The sequence below is a fragment of the Dromiciops gliroides genome, chromosome 2 (assembly GCF_019393635.1).
Source record: "Dromiciops gliroides isolate mDroGli1 chromosome 2, mDroGli1.pri, whole genome shotgun sequence".
Taxonomy (NCBI): domain Eukaryota; kingdom Metazoa; phylum Chordata; class Mammalia; order Microbiotheria; family Microbiotheriidae; genus Dromiciops; species Dromiciops gliroides.
This window is the reverse complement of record NC_057862.1, coordinates 593,968,094-593,986,039: the sequence shown is the minus strand read 5'-3', so window position 1 is coordinate 593,986,039 and position 17,946 is coordinate 593,968,094. Positions and strand designations below refer to the sequence as shown.

The following is a 17,946-nucleotide window of genomic DNA, read 5'->3' as shown; positions in this document are numbered from 1 at the left end:
ATGTGACCATAGACCAGTTGCCTAACCTTTTAGGTACTCAGTTTCCTCATCCAAGGATAGGCTAAATACCTAATAGAGTTGAGAAAAAAACCACTACCCAAACCTTCAAAATGAGAATTATTAACACTGCCTAACTCATTCTTATGGAAAAGAATGTATTTCATGCATTTATACAACACATATTAAAAGAAAACCTTTCCACAACAGCCATCCTACCCAGCCTGTAGACCAGTAGTGTCAAACTCAAATAGAAATCCCTGCCAGACATATACTGACTTAGAAAACTGCAAACTAACATTACTCTTTGTGCTGTATTTTTTATTTTGTCAAACACTTAGTGATTACATTTTAATCTGGTTCAGCCTGCACACAAGTTTTGTTTGGTTTCTGGTTGCCAATGAGTTTGATATCTCTGGTGTACACTCCTAACCTTCAACGTATCCCATTATAAACCATACATTAACAAATTTAATTAGGAAGCAAAATGAGGTTGAAAAAATTAACCCTAATTAGTTTAGTGTTCTAGCTATACTATATTTAAAGTGAGCAGGAATATTAAAATTAACCCCCTTCTGAACAGATTATAATTGTTTTAATTAAAATTAACAAAATATTAAAAGTATAGCAAATCATCATGAAACCTTCCTATAACATCACTTGGCCATGACATTTAAGCTGCAAGGACATATATTCCCATGGTCTGTTCCTTGATGCTGATAGCATGCACAAAAACACTGTTCCTTTGGAACTAACAACTTCCTCTAATTTTCCCTTAACACAGTGTTTTTAGGACTAGATTAATGAAGTTAGGCAGGGTGGGTATATATCTGAAAATGCTTCTCTTTAAAGAATTCTGGAAATACATGGACAATTTTTTTGAGAGGATATTTGGGATACCTGGAAAGTAATATTTGTGGTGCCTTCTAGCTGCATGATCAATACTAAAGCACATAAGCTCTCTGAGTCTCAGTTTCTTCATTAGTAAAATGAAGAGAATAGAAGCTGTATTACCTATCTCCAGGAGTTTTTGTGAGGATCAAATGGAATGGTATTTTTTTAAAATTCTATTTTGCAAAGATTAAAGTCTAGATAATTACCTAAATCTTTTATTTTTTAATTTTCCTTTTCAGTGACCAAAAAGTTCCATCCTTACAAACCCATTAGCTCAAAGTCAACAATTATTTAGAATACAACTTACCTTACATTTGTTACATTTTATATTGACTTTATTCTAAGATTTTCAAAGGACATGTGAGAGCCAACTACTTTTCCAAGTCAGTTCTAAGGGTGGGTAATTACACCAGAAGATTTCCATAGGTGTCTAATTTCAAATCCAAGAGAAAACAAATTAATAAACTACAAAATTCAATACATATCACTAGAACCCTGAAAAACACATAAAGCTCATGAAGGTGTTTCCTAGACCATTTCAGGGATCCATGAAATTAAAACTATTTTCAAAATAATGCAAAAACATTTAAATTCCTAACATGGTAAATATCAAAAGATATAATTCATATAACCAAAGGCCCTCTGGCTGGGGAGGTTGGGGAAATTGTCTTCAATAATTTTTAAGGGTGTAAAAGCATCCTGAGACACCTTTAAAGAGTTTAAGAATTGGTGCCTTACAATGAAGATGTCATAAATGTGAATCCAAAAAGAAAAAAGCCACAATGCTTCATAGAATTTTAAAAAATGCATTCCAGATTGACTTTAAAGAATTAAACAGATATGTTCATTTGTTATGGTCTTATTGTTGAAATTTTTTTTAAACCCATGTTATATGGTGTTATATATCACCCCCTATGGGCAGAATTAGAAAACTTCATCTTTGACTAATGAATGGAGAGAAAGCAATGTTGAAGTAGTAATGGATGTGGCATTCGGAGCTGCAGGTCCAAATGCCACTTCTGCTCCTTACTACCAGAGTGTCCACTTCCAGCTCCCAGCTCTAAATCTATGGTTTTATGTAATATATTTTATGTAATATATTTTTAAACAATATTTCAATCAAAGGTATTCTAGTTCAAGATAATAGCCAAAAGTAAAATATGACCAAGTTGTAATATATTAATAACTTCACATAAAACCATGCAAGAATCAATATTAATAGCTGCAAGTTACCAAATTAAAGAGGTAATATTTAATAAGATAACAATTTAATGTTAGCTCTGTGCTATAATAATCTAAAGCAAATCTCTAAGTCTCTTCACTACATATTCTCATGCAAAGCTTTATTTATTTTGCATTTTTAAAGTATATAGGTTTAGGGAGTTCATAAGAATACATAATAATGCAACAAAATGACTCAGTTACTCAGTCTGAAATAAAGGTGTTCATATTTTAAAAATCAGACATTTCAGAAATATTTGTTGGTATTTACTAAATACAGGAGAATATAAGTAGGATGATATAGAGAAAACAGCACTAGATTTCAGTCAAAAGACCTCAATTCCAATTCTAGCTGCTGTATTTACTACACCTCAGATGCAAGTCACTTAAGTTTATCTAACTTCATTTCCTCAATTGTAAAATGAGAGGAATTGAGCTACACGACCTTGAAGGTCATTTCTAGTTCCAAATCCTAGGAGTCAAATATTGTTTTTTAGAAAATTATTAGCCTTTGTTGGGCAAGTTTTTTGTTGTTGTTGTTTTGAATTTGGTCAGTATGACAGTATTTCATAAGAAGTTTTCTACCTTGGACACTAGATGGCACCAAAACCTATCTGGAGCAGGTCATAAGAAGTTTACTTTTCTGTTTCTACTGGTTCTAGGGAATAAGAACATGATGTAGACCAGGTAAGAAAAGAAAAGGGGGGGGGGGGGAGAGAAAAGGTGCTTCTGCCAATCGATACAATAGGGAAAGTCACATAAATGTCAAGCTTTCCTTATATATCATTTCATTTCAATAAACTGTTCAATTCATCTAATTCCTACTGGGAGAAAATATGCCATTTTGCTACTACATGGTCATTGTTCTCATGAACCTCTGAGGGTGGGAGAGTGGGAAAGGAGAGCAAGCGGAACATATACACATATAACATGCATATATTGCATAAGCACAAATAATTCTAGTACAAATAACCTATAAGATATTATTACATATGCTTAGGCCTAATTTTAAAGTACTTATCACCTCCCTGGACGATTACAATGGCTTCCTAATTCCTCTCTGTTTCAGATCTCTCCGCTCTCCAATCTATTCTCCACCTAGCTGCCAAAATAATACTTCTAACGTACAAATCTGTTGCTCATTTCTGTGGCTCTGTTACTTCCAGGATTAAATGTGTGGCATTTAAAGCCTATCACATGACCTGCCTTGAAACTTTCTACAAAGATCACTTAACATCTTCAATAGCTGAATTATCTATTTTTAAATATTTTTACCCAATTTTTTATTAAAGAACAGTTCTCTTAATTTTAATTTTTGATGGATCTTAAATTTCTTTAATCTCATATTAATAGATATTTTTAAAGACCAGCTAACAACTCTGAAAAAGCACAATATAATTTAAAATGCAACCACGGGTTTATAATTTGTTCTTAAAATATTAACTAAAATTTTAAATGGTATGGTTCAGGCTTTTTTTTTTTTTTGGTGGGGCAATGAAGGTTAAGTGACTTGCCCAGGGTCACAAACTAGTAAGTGTCAAGTGTCTGAGGCTGGATTTGAACTCAGATCCTCTTGAATCCAGGGCTGGTGCTTTATCCACTGCACCACCTAGCTGCCCCCTCAGGCTTTTTTTTAAAGAGAGCATTAGAGACCAAAAAATCAAAACAAACAAAAAAAGCATTAGAGAAAGATAGGTCCTGAGAAGATAGAAGAGAGAGGTAATGTAGGACAGAAATTGTTCCCCCCCCAAAAAAAAATAAGAAAAGGACAATATGTAACAAAAATGACAATGAAATGAAAAGTAAAATATAAAGAACTGACCACAAGGAAAAGGCCACTCAGCATATGAAATGAAAGAAAGATGACTTCTCAAACCTTCTCCCAGTAGCATCCTGGGGGAATCTTTCCCTTGTTCCCTTCTTTAACAACCAAGGGTCATAAAAGAAGGAGGATGGAGCCCAAAAAAAGTGGGTATAGAAAAGATGAATAGGTTCAACTCTGATGACCTTCAGAGTTTCCCTCAAAAAGTATCCCAAATGATTTGGTACTGACTAAGAAATAGAGTGGAGGATCAATGGAATAGATTAGGCACAGGAGACACAGTAGTAAATGACTTTAGTAATGTACTGTTTGATAAACCCAAAGACTCCAGCTTCTGGGATAGGAACTCAGTATTTGACAAAAACTGCTGGGAAAACTGGAAGACAGTATGGCAGAAATTAGGCATAGACCAACATCTTACACCTTATACTAAAATAAGGTCAAAATGGGTACATGATTTAGACATAAGAGGTGATACCATAGGTAAATTAGGAGAGGAAGGAATAGTCTACCTTTCAGATCTTTGGAAAGGAGAACAGTTTATAACCAAACAAGAGATAGAGAATATTATGAAATGCAAAATGGATGATTCTGATTACATTAAAAAGTTTTTGTGGGGCAGCTAGGTGGCGCAGAGGATAGAGCACCGGCCCTGGATTCAGGAGGACCTGAGTTCAAATCCAGCCTCAGACACTTAAGACTTACTAGTTGTGTGACCCTGGGCAAGTCACTTAACCCCACTTGCCCCGCAAAAAAAAAAAAAAGTCTTTGTACAAACAGAAGCAATGCATCCAAAATTAAAAGGGATGCAGAAAGCTGGGAAACAATTTTTATGGCCAGTATTTCTGATAAAGGCCTCATTTCTAAAATATATAGGGAACTAAATCAAATTTTTAAGAATCCAAGTCATTCCCCAATTGAGAAATGGTCAAAAGATATGAACAGGCAGTTTTCTGATGAAGAAATCAAAGCTATATATTCCCATAGGAAAAAATGCTCTAAATCACTATTGATTAGAGAGATGCAAATTAAAACAACTCTCAGGTACCATCTGACACCTGTCAGATTGGCTAATATGACAAAAAAGGAAAATAATAAATGTTAGAGAAACTGTGAAAAAATTGGAACACTAATGCATTGTTGGTGGAGCTGTGAACTGATCCAACCATTCTGGAGAGCAATTTGGAATTATGCCCAAAGGGCTATAAAGCTGTGCATACCCTTTAACCCAGCAATACCACTGTTGGGTCTTTTTCCCAAGGAGATCATAGAAAAGGGAAAAGGACCCACATGTTCAAAAATATTTATAGCTGCTCTTTTTGTGGTGGCAAGGAATTAGAAATTGAAGGGTTGCCCATCAGTTGAGGAATGGCTGAACAAGTTGTGGTATATGAATGTAATGGAATTCTATTGTGCTGTGAGAAACAATGAGCAGGAGAAGTTCAGAGAAACCTGGAAGGACTTGCATGAATTGATGATGAGTGAGATGAGCAAAACCAGAAGAACATACACAGTATCATCAACATTGTGTGTTGATCAACTGTGATGGACTGGATTCTTCTCACCAATACTATGGTACAAGAGAGCTCCAGGGACTCATGATGGAAAAGGCTGTCCAAATCCAGAAAAAAAAAAAAGAACTATGGAATATAGATGCTGATTGAACCATACTATTTCTTTTGTTTTTGGTGCTGTTGTTTTTCTATTTTGAAGTTTTTCCTTATTCCTCTGATCCTTCTCTTATAGCATGACTGATGCAGAAATATGTTAATGTTGTGGTGTGTGTGTGTGTGTGTGTGTGTGTATAAAAAAAACCCTATATCGGATTGCCTGCTGTCTGGGGGAGGGGGGGAGGGAGAAAAATTTGAAATTTGAAATCTTATGTAAACAAATGCTGAAAGCTACATGTAACTAGAAAATAAAAAATACTTTTATAATTTTTTTAAAGTAGCTAAAATGAAAATAAAAATATTATGAAAACTTTTAAAAAAGTATCCCAAATGGGGCGCTAGGTGGCACAGTGGATAGAGCACCAGCCCTGGAGTCAGGAGTACCTGAGTTCAAATCCGGCCTCAGACACTTGACACTTACTAGCTGTGTGACCCTGGGCAAGTCACTTAACCCCAACTGCCTCACTTAAAAAAAAAAAAAAGTATCCCAAATGGAAAAACCTCATTCCTTGAGGAACACAGATCTCATCCAACTGTGGTGGGTATGAGAGAACAGACGAAAGGGCAGGAAGGGCTGGGAGCACAGCACAAGAGCACTGTGCACACAGAAGATAAATAATTTGCGATAAGAAACATGATTACAGCAAGGATACTGTTTCATAAGAGCAAAGAATTAAGTGAAAATATCAAAGAAATGAGTACAGAAATTAGAGCTCGAGGAAAAAGTAAACTAAAAAGTTATAGAAATTTAGAACAAAAGACAAAGACAAAAACGAGATTCTCTGAAAAAGAACAAAATTTAAATGTAAAATGACAGAGGCAGAAGTAAAATTAATTGAATAAAATCAAAAGATGATTGGAAAAACTCATGAAAGAGTACAAAACAGCTTTAAGATAGGATATGAAGAGATAACCTAAGGGATTACAAGTTTTCCAGAAAACACAAATGCTTTGCTTGAAGAAACCATACAGGAATATTACCCCAAAACACTGGTAACAAAGTAGAGACTGAGAACCCCACCAACGGAAAGATATTTCACATTGAATTCACTAAGAAACTTTGTAGTTAAAACAACAAATTTTGTAAGCAACCATGAAGAACACTTTCATTTCCCAAAGACAACTCATCAGCATAGCACAGGATTACTCCTTGTTAGAACCAGAGCTAACAATGGCCACCTAAGCCAATCTCCATTTTACACATGGCCCAGGGAGCTTAAGTGACTTGTCCAATATGTGAGAGGTAGGGTTTTAAACCTGCTGATCTGACTCCAGTCAGTGCTCTTTCCATTATACCATGCTGCCTGAAAAATCAAAGGGAAAATTAGAATGATATTCAAAAAAAGGATCAGTTTAGGTCCTTAAAAATGCTGTAAACCTGAGTCTAATCAAAAGAAAAGAATAGGGCATTCAGTAAAAGAGAAAAATGAGTCATTCCTTAAAAAGAACCCAAAAGTGAACTATGTATCCAAAAGAGCAAATGACTAAATACAACAAGCTACATAGTCAAATAGTAATGAAAGACTAAAAAATTAAAGTATTTGTTTTCCATGTGGGTGAGACAAAAGTAAAAGTGTGAGGGAAATCTTTTTGCTTGTTTTAGTTTTTTTTATTAAAAACAAAAATCACAGATTGAGAGACATGGAGAATGAAAAGGGAGTGTCAACAGGCTTATAAAGAATTTAAGGAGCTCACTACTAAAATTCTTAGTTAACCTCAACTAGGGGAGAAGAAATGGTTAGGACATTAGAGAAGTACAAGTCAGAAGGTTGAACAAGAGGAAACAAGTTCAAAAGGAGAATTCCATGACATCAAATAGAAAGGGACAATTAATAAAGGAAAAGGCAAAGAGCAGACCAGAGTCCATCAGATTCAAGTAACAGCACTCTGAACTGTACCATGCTGCTTCCTTTGAGAATTTACATTCCTGTGAAGAAATTTTAGAATAACCTAGAAAGGGAAACATAAGCAAGAAACAGGTTGAAATGAAAGCAACAATTCTTGGAAAGGAATGTTATAAATTAATGTCAGTGAAATAAAGCAAATGTATGATTCAGGAAAAGGAAAAACTGGGAAAAGAGACAGGGCTAAAGATAAAATTTGAGATTAGGATTGAGCAGAGGAAGGGGAATGAGAAAAAACTAGGATCAGACTAGTATAAAGAAAACATGCAGAGACTAAGTGCTGACAAGAACAAAAAGGGGAAGAAATATAATATATAAGTTTAATTGGTTGTAACCTTAAATGTCAATGGATTAATGGCTGAAAATAGATTTAAAACACCAACAATTTTCTGCAAACAAGAAAAATATTTAAAACATATATGCACAGAGGGATACTGACCAGAACCAGGACTTCATTAGCACAGGGAACTTCTGATAAATGATCTCGCTATATCAACACCTGAATCTTATAGTTAAGAGTGAAAATGAGGGGATGGACCAAAATTATGTTTCTCGTAATTACAAAAGAAGCACTGCAATCATGGACAAGGCCATAATAAAAATTGATAAGAAAGGGAAATTATTCTCAAAGGCACCACAGACTATAGGGAAAAATTATGTTTAAAATGTAATAAATGGCACAATAGGTTGTTTTTTTTTAAGCTAGGTAAAATGCAAAAAGGTACTGATGGTATCAGACCAACATTCCTCTTTCAGAGTCAAATCAATCATAAAGATAAAAAAGAAAATAGATGAACAGAATATTGCAAAAATTGGATGTGACAGACCAGTGGTAACCTATATATGGGAAAATTATAAAATATACATATTTTCCAGCATCCCATGGCACTTTTACATAAACTGATCATGTACTAGGTCATAAAAGAAGTATAAACAAATGTAAAAAGGCAAAAATGGTAAACACTTCTATAAACCATAAAATAAAAAATTTAGTAAAGGAAATGTGAATAGAAAATACAATATTAAATAGAGAATAAACAATGACATCCTGAATGGATGAATCAAAGAACAATGACTAAATAGGTTAAGGAGAATGATAATAATGAAACTTATGAAATGCAGTTAAATCAGCTGGTCCTCAAAGGAAAATTTTCTCTGAAAATTTGCATTAACAAAATAGGAAAAAAAGCAGCAGTGAAGTGAGCATATAATTGAAGACTACAAAATAAATTAAAACATCTTAAAAATCTTAAAACATCTTAAAAAATCAGAGCTATGTGGGAAATCATTTAAACTCTGCCTCAGTTTCCTCGTCTGTAAAGTGGGGATAATAATAGCATGTACCTCCAAGGGTTGTTGTGAAAATCAAATGAGATACTGTGTAAATTACTTAGCACAGTGCCTGGCATATAGTAGGTGCTTAATAAATGCTCATTTCCTTCCTCTTGTGGAAACAAATATGGTCTCAATATCCAAACTGGAGTTCAGAGAAATAAAGCTACAGGGACCAATCTCACTAATGAATACTGATGCAAAGATCTAGAAAATAATTCACTATATCTGAATTGGATTCATATAGAGGATTAGCATATGAATAGCAAAGAACTGACAAAAACAAATCATAACTCGGTCTAGAGATAGAAAAAGCCATCTAATCTAAGCTCATTTTTAATCCTGAAGAAACTGAGGTCCAACACAGTTAGCTGACAAGGTCACACAAGTAGCATCAGGGGTGGGATCTGAATCTATGTCTTCTGAATCTAGTCTTTCTCCTGTACCACACTGCCTCTCCTAAATTCATGCAATTATTTCAATAGACCCAGAAAAAGAAAAAAAGTTCTCATTTATGTTAAACACTCTGAATAGCATACACAAAGAGATCTTTTAAAATATATTTCAACAAATAAAAGCTTTCTCTAATAATACAAATAAGAGTAAAGCAAAAAAAAAGGCCTGTACACTATTCTTTTACATAGTTCTAGATATTATAGCTATAGCAAAAAGAGGATAGAATTAAAGGTATAGAGGGTAACCCAAAAGTCTTAGTGTGTTTAAAAACTTTTGTGACTTGGGGACATCTTGTATAAAAAAAGAGGCAGAAATACTAACATTTGCAGATAACAAGAAAGTAAGGTAATGGCTGAAATACCTAGGATGCAAAATAAATCTACACAAGTCACCAGTATACCTATACAGTACTATGCCCTTCAGTCCTCATCAGTCTGTACCTCTTACTTAGATCTACTATCACCCAGAATCCTCTTCATCCTAGATAATGTCTTCATTTCTCAACAGGCTGAACTCTGGATCTTCCCTAAAATGGAGGGGTGGAGTGGAGATACCTTCAGTCTTCCTCCTTCAGCTTTCTTTTATGTATTGTCTTGCCAAATTCGAATATAAGCTCCTGGAGAACAGGAATTGTCTTTATGCTTAGGTATGCACATAGGAACTTGTATTATACATTGTGTGCCACATGCTTATTTGTGTATAAGGATGGCTAGATGGCCCATTTTATAGTGGGCCAGGAATCAGGAAGACCTGGCCTAGGGCAAGTCATTTAACCTCAGTTTGCTTGTTTCCTCACCTGTGGGATAATAATAGCATTCATCTCGGGGTTGTTTGGAGGATCAAATAAGACAATAATTGTATAGCACATTGCTTGGCACACAGTAAGCATTATATAAATATTGGCTATTATTATTACTATTATTCCAGGGCTTAGCACAAATCTGATACATAGGAAACCCTTAAAAAATACTTGTTGACCTTTGACCCAGTAATACCACTACTAGGTCTGGGATCAAAGAGATCATAAAAAAGGAAAAAGGACCCATATATACAAAAATATTTATAGCAGCTCTCTGTGGTAGCAAAGAATTGGAAATTGAGGGAATGCCCATCAATTGGGGAATGGCTTAACAAGTTGTGCTATATGAACGTAATGGAATACTATTGTGCTCTAAGAAATGATGAGCAGGCCGATTTCAGGAACACCTGGAATGACTTAAGTGGACTAATGCTGAGTGAAGTGAACAGAACCAGGAGAACACTGTACACAGTAAGAGCAACATTGTGTGATGATCAACTGTGATAGACTTTACTCTTCTCAGCAATACAATGATCCAAAGGATTCATGACAGAAAATGTTCTCCACATCCAGAAAAAAGAACTGTGGATTCTGGATGTAGATTGAACCACACCGTTTCTACTTTTTTGGGTTTTTTTTTGTTTTGTTTTTTGAGGTTTTCCCCTTTTGTTCTGATTCTTCTTTCACAACATGACTAATGCAGAAATAGGTTTAATGTGATTGTACATATATAACCTTTATCAAATTGCTTTCTTTCTTGGGGAGGAGGGAAGGAGAAAAAATCTTTTGAAAACTATCTTTACATGTAACTAAAAAATAATGAAATACTTTTATGATTTAAAAAAAAATTAAAAAGAAAAGGAAATAAAGGGCAGCTAGGTGGTGTAGTGGATAGAGTACCGGCCCTGGAGTTAGGAGGACCTGAGTTCAAATCCAGCCTCAGACACTTAACACTTACTAGCTGTGTGACCTTGGGCAAGTCACTTACCCCCAATTGCCTCACCAAAAAAAAAAAAGAGAGAGAGAAAAGGAAAGGAAAAAAACAAATAAATGTGTGTTGACATTGTTGTCAATATTAATTAAAAGAACAGGAAAAATCCAAGAAATTTCCATTCAGAAGTACAACTATTTGGGATTTAACCTATCATAGCACAAGTCTATCATAGCCCAGACCCTTTACAGAAATAAAGGAAAATTTAAATAAGCAAGAAGATTTAGTGGTCATGATTGGGTCATGGCAATAAAGATGAAAATACTACCTCAAATACTTTACATATTTATTGCTATGCCATTCGAATTACCAAAGGAAATACCTTACGGAACCAGAAAGAAAAAAACAAGTTTCATCTGGACAAAGGTCTAAAATCTCAAAGAAAATGAAAATGAAAAGTTAAAAAGTAAAAGTAAAGCATAACATTAACAAGTGTCAAATTATATTATAAAGCAGTAATATCAAAATCATTTGGTATTCGTAGTACCAAAAAAAGTCATTAAAAAGCACCAAACTCTCTGGGCCTCAGTTTCCTCGTACTTTAAATAAGGCGGCTGGACTAGATGGTCTCTAGCATCCCTTACATCTCTAAATCTGTGATCCTACAGAAAACAACAGCCCAGTATTTGGAAGCTGAAGAACAGGGGAAAGACTCATTATTTGACAAGAAATTTGGCAGAACTTTGGTTTGAGACCAACATTTTATACCATATAACCACAATAAGCTCAAAATGAATGTAACTTAAGGAGGGGGGAAAGACCACGTTATTTTAAAAATAAAACAAGAGACAGTAATGGCCCCCTTTGACCCTAGGACAAGCCACTTAGTTGAATGTCCCTGATGATGATAATGACATAAAATTTCTAAGTGTTTTCACAAAATCAATTAAGCAGAGACACTTGTCAAATAGGAAAAAAATATTTCAAGTAACACTAATAAACTTTTGATATCCAATACACATAGGGAATTAATGTAAATATTACTCCAAACCATTCTTCAAGATAACTGGTCAAAGGACATGAACTGTTTTTAAAAGAATTACTAACACTCAATCACCATTGTTGTTGTTGGTCCTTCACTCCTGAAGAGGATCATGACAGATATCGTGACTTAACACTCAATCAGCTTTAAGTGAGGAAGTCACCAGCCTTACTTTCTCCTCTGTAACCATCTGAGTCCAGTGGCAACATATGTTATCAGGATGACTGGGGATGGCCCCAGATGTTTAAGGCAATTAATTGGATTTAAGTGACTTGCCCAAGGTCATGCAGTTATTAAGTGTCTGAGATCATATTTGAACTCAGGTCCTCCCAACTTCAGGTCCAGTGATGTATCTACTTTGCCACCTAGTTGCCCTTCTTAATCACTATTATTAAGAAGAAACACACACACACACATTTAAACAACTCTGAAGTACACATTTCAAACTCTGAAAAATGACAAAAATGCTCAAAGGATTATAAACAGTGATTTTTATCTGTGTAGGGAACTCCAAATGAGGCAATTCCCTGCATCAAATTAGATAGGAAACGCCAGCTATTTATAAACAGAGAGTAGTCATGGGCATTGGATTAAGCAGCTTGTCCTAGGGATCAAAGGGCCAATATCTGCCAAGAGGCAGTACTTGAACCAGCTGCTAAGTGACACTATGGATAGAGTGCCAGGTCCAGAATCAGGAAGATTCATCTTCCTGAATTCAAGTCTGGCCTCAGACACTTACTAGCTGTATGTCCCTGGGCAAGTCACTTAACCCTGTTTGCCTCATCTATAAAATGAGCTGGAGAAGGAAATGACAAACCACTTCACTATCTTTGACAAGAAAAGCTCAAATGGGGTCATGAAAAGTCAGACATGACTGAAACAATTCAACAACAAAAGTATTTTAACCCAGGTCTTGACTCTTAACACAGCTAGCCTCTTAACAGTAGCCCATACTACTTCTGTAGTCTTTTGTAGAATTATTAAATTAAAACCTTTTCTACTGCATTAGTAGTAAACCAATCAGTAATTGTTTACTGAATACATACTGTATACCAAAATCTTCCTGGTTTGGATGGATAGTGTTGTTACAAACTGTGAACAAGCATGAAGAGGCCTTAAAAGTCATCTAGGCTAGAGGTGTCAAATACACTGTCTCCAACATTCCCCCGTAAAGCAGAACCAGATTAAAATGAAATTGGGAGGTGTTTAACAAAATAAATAAAAACACAGTAAAATATAGATAGTACATTTTAAACTAAATCAATAGGTGACCTTCAGAAATCCTTAGGTATGTATAACTAGCTTCAACTCACCAAACCACTCCAGCCCTACCTTCACCCACTTAGAACAAGCTTGTATTAGAGATGAGAAAATTAAGGTCCAGGAGAGTCAGGAACTGGTCAGGTTTAGGGGTGCTGAGTGGCAGGTTTATGTTTAGCCCAGACTCCAAATCCCTGACTCTACCACTACATGTCACCAGTTACTTTTCCAAGTAATACCATGTGTGTGATCTTTCCCCAGTCTTTTTTCCAAAATCTTTCCCCTCTGAGACAACTTGAAAACTGAATATCTTTAAAATTCTCCCACCTCTGGCACGTATCTATCTTCTGTTTGTATGAGGGCAGGTATAGTCACTATTCTCAACTTTATCTTCTTAAGTTCCTATGTTCCCATATTTAGATCTGGAAGGGAACTCAGAGGCCATCCAGTCCAACCCCCTAATTTTACAAATGAGCAAACTGAGGGCCAGGAAAGTAAAGAGACTTGCCCAAGGTCACATAAGCAGTATCAGAGGAGGGATTTGAACCTTGATCCCTTTCTCTCATTAAGGGAGGGGCCAATGTTTATTCCAGGGTACCATTAAGTTCATCACATAACACATTCAATAGTGGAATCTAAATGTGGTGGCTTGAGTATTATCAATAATAATATATTACAATCAATTCCATTTTGAAATTGTTCTTTTTCCAGTTCTCTCCATAAATGTTCAAGATGATAAGACTAAAGAGGGTAGGATCTCACAACAAAGCTTTCTGCTTGTTATTTGTATTCTCTGATTATCGTTTTTATGAGGCAATACTGCTTGTAATTTTCAGTTATCCCTCCACTTTGTTCAGAATAACCTACACTCTAGAATAATTTGCCCATATTTGCCATTTGGCAAGGAAATCAAGAATTTGCTGTGCAAGACAACTTCTGTATTCCTTTTGGTCTCCTCACAGCTATGTTACGTGGTTTTATGCTTCTCTAAGAAATGATAATGCTCAAAGTCAGTAATTTGTTAAAACTGATAAAGTCAGAGCTACTGAAGTACAGAGCATTAACCTGCCCTTATGGTGTAGCGGAAAGAACAAAGGAGGAATAGGAATCAGGAAAGTCTAGTGTGAATTTCACCTCAGTTTTCTAATCTATAAAATAGGGATACTATTGGTAGTACTCACTTCCCAGGATAGTTCTACCCAATGAAATAATCTACAGCACCTTGCAAATCTTAAAGCACTACATATAGTGAGTTTATCTTTTCTCCTGCTCTGATAACTGATTTTGACCTTTATTCTAACCAGTATTTGTCAGAGATGAGAAAGATGTTTGATTGCAGACAAGTGATTCATGTCAGTACTCAATTATTTCCTATTAAAATTATCTTTTATTTTGGGATAATATTTGGCACTTGCCACAACCATCAGCTTCTGACTCTCCTCATCTGTGGGTGAGGAAAACCTGAGCCTTCTGACAAGACAAACCTTTGAATGCTGTCATTTCTTAATTCCAAAGTAATTTTCAAAATATTTTGCTATCTTTCCCTCAGGCCATCCTCACATTAAATCATCAAGTATCAAGGTAGATGATTCAATAGGAAGACTGTCAAGTTCTTTATGTAATTTAATTTCTCTACTTCATCTTTTGCAACCTAAGCAGCAACTATCTTCAGGGAGGTATACTGGCTTAAGCTCATCCAAGAGCACTACCAGACAAGATGACCAAGTATCCCATGAAATGATATTTCATGCTGCCTTTTAGCAAACAATGAAATTAACTCCAACAATTCCTCTCTTCATCTCACCAGGAGAGCCTATGAATCACTGTTCCATTTATCTAGAACTGTTTTTTCTTTGAATTTCACTGATCTCAGAAAGGTTGATACACATTGTGATTCCTCTAGTGGAGTATTAAAGCACTGGTAGGTGGACAAAGATTCCATGTTAGAGTACCAACAACTAAACTGGTTTTTGCATATCATCAAAAAACGTTTTCTTTATACCTTTTTGCCCCTCCTCCACCACCCCCACACACACCTTCTACCACATATGACAATCTTTTACAGAAGCAGAATAAAGCTTCCAAGGACTGATGACTGTTTTACATTACATGATATTTTTTTAAGTCACCATGGCTGAAGAATTCATCACCTAATGGCCAACTTTCTAGTAAAGAGCCTCCCTGTCCTTAGGCTGGTCCCTGAACAGCAGGTACAGTCAATCACTGGAACTGTCCTTAAAGTTTGTCCAGGTTGGCAGACCCTGCCAGAGCTTGAGTTCTGCTGGTATAGTTTTCAAGAACCCTGAGTGACCTCCACACCATAAGGCATCAGAGTAGGTGTACAATATGAAGGAAAACAAGGGAACATGAGAGCAGAGTTTGACCCCAGTCACACCTCAGTCTATAATGCTACAATAAAAACTGCCAATGGACAAGAGTAGAAAATGAGAACAAATTATAAAGCTTAATATTCAATTCAATAAATTCCTAGCTTTAGTTTTTAGACAAGTTATATTACTCTACCTCTTTCTAACAAAAATTCAAGAATTATTGTTGAGGACTGCAGAAAATTTCTCCTTAAAAGGAATTTCCATTCAAGCAAATTTTATGCAATTTGTTAGCTGATTTGACAATAATATTAATGAAGCCAAGAGGTTACTGAGTCCAATCTTGACATGACCAATTAATTTAGCTTTTTCTACATGTAGCCTGCTGGGTTGGTCTTCTAGCACCACTTCAGACTATGCTCCACTCAGCTGTCAAATTAATCTTCCTAAAAGATCTGACCATGTCATTACCACCACCACTACCCACCCCTCTCACCCCCCATTCAATAAACTCCAGTAGTCCCCTATGATTTCCAGGATCAAATGTAAAATCTGCTCTTTGGCATTTGATGCCCTTCACAACCAGGCCCCCTCCCATCTTTCTGGTCTTCTATCTTATTCTGTGACCCATTAACACCAGCCTTCTTTTACTGTTCTTCCAATAAGACACGGTATCTCCAAACTATGGGTGCTTCCATTGCCTTTCATTGTTCCCCATACGTAGAATACTCTCCCTACTCATCTTCACCTCCTGCCTTCCTTCAAGTCCCAGCTAAAATGATATTTTTTACAAGAAGCCTATCCCACTTAATGCTAGTGCCTTCTGTCGATTATTTTCCATTTATTCTGCGTATCTTTATTATTTTCCATTTATTATGCATATCTGCATAACATAAGTTGTTTTCATATTTCCTCTCTCATTAATCTATGAGAGTCCCTGCTACATGGGAGCAAGAACTGCCTTTGTACCTTTATTTGTATTCCTAGTACTTACTATGGGGGTGGCTAGGTGGCACAGTGGACAGAGTGGAACCAGGAGGACATGAGTTCAAATCTGGCCTCACACTTGACACTTACTAGCTGTGTGACCCTGAGCAAGTCACTTGACTCCCAATTGCCTCAAACATCCAGGCCCATCTCCAGTCATCCTCTTTATGTTGCCACTGGACCCAGATGGCTCTGGAGGAGAGAGTGAGGCTGGTGATTTTGTATAGGCCTCCCTCACTTAAAACTCAATTTACTGCAAGTCATGACATCACCTCCTGATGTCATCGTCCTCTTCAATGAAGTACTCTCTGTCGTATCTGGCACATAGTAGGCACTCAATAAATACTTATTGGCTAACCAAAAATATAGTTCTCTTGCTTACAACAGACATTAAATCAGGATAATAGATACAAAATAGATGGTTATCATACCTCACTGGGGATGTTCTTCACGATTCTGTCCTGGGCCCTCTTCTCTTCTCCCTCTATACCAGGGGCTCAAAACTTGGGGTCTACCTCCCTAAAGATCCACTGAGAGATTTCAGGGGGTCCATGAATTTGTTTAACATTTTGATAACTATTTTAATATAAATGGTTTCCTTTGTAATCTTATTTTCTTTTATGAACATAAAAACATTATTCTGTAAAAACACAAACTTCAGACTGCCAAAGGGGCCTATGACACACAAAAAAGTTTAAGAACTGCTCCACAATCTCTCTCGGTAACTATATCGGTTCCCATGAGTTTAGCTATCATTTTTACAAAGATTAACTTCATTTTACGCATGCCCAGTGTCTCCCCTAAAGTCTCAGTCCCATCATCACTAATGGCCTATAGGACACTTCAAAGTGGATGTCCCAGAGATATCCTAAACATAGCTAAAAATAAACTACCTTTTTGTCCTAAACCCTGGTGTCTAAGGTTCCTGGTATTATCTTGGACTCCTTATTCTCCTTCAACCCACATGTCCAATCAGTTGCCAAATCTTGCCATTTCTACCTTTACCACATGTCTTGCACCTAACCCCTTCTCTCCACTCACATGGCTCCCACCTTGGGTCAAGCCCTCATCACCTCACACTTACATTATTGCTGCAGTCTTCTGATTGGTTTCCCTGTCTCTGCAAAGTTTCCTTAAGCAAATATCTGACCATGTAACTCCCATTCTCAACTGATTCCAATGGCTTCCTAATGCCTCTAGGATAAAGCATAAACTCTGTTTAACTTTGAAAGCCCTTCATAATATGGTCCCAACCTAGCTTCCCAAGCTCAATGAACATTATTAATCCCTCTCCCGTATTCTGT

At 36.0% G+C, this 17,946-nt stretch overlaps 1 protein-coding gene across 2 annotated transcripts in view; it reads right to left on the bottom strand.

Moving 5' to 3' along the window:
* RTN4 (reticulon 4) overlaps positions 1-17,946 on the bottom strand; it is a 68,368-nt gene that overhangs the window by 34,253 nt on the left and 16,169 nt on the right. The window lies entirely within an intron of this gene.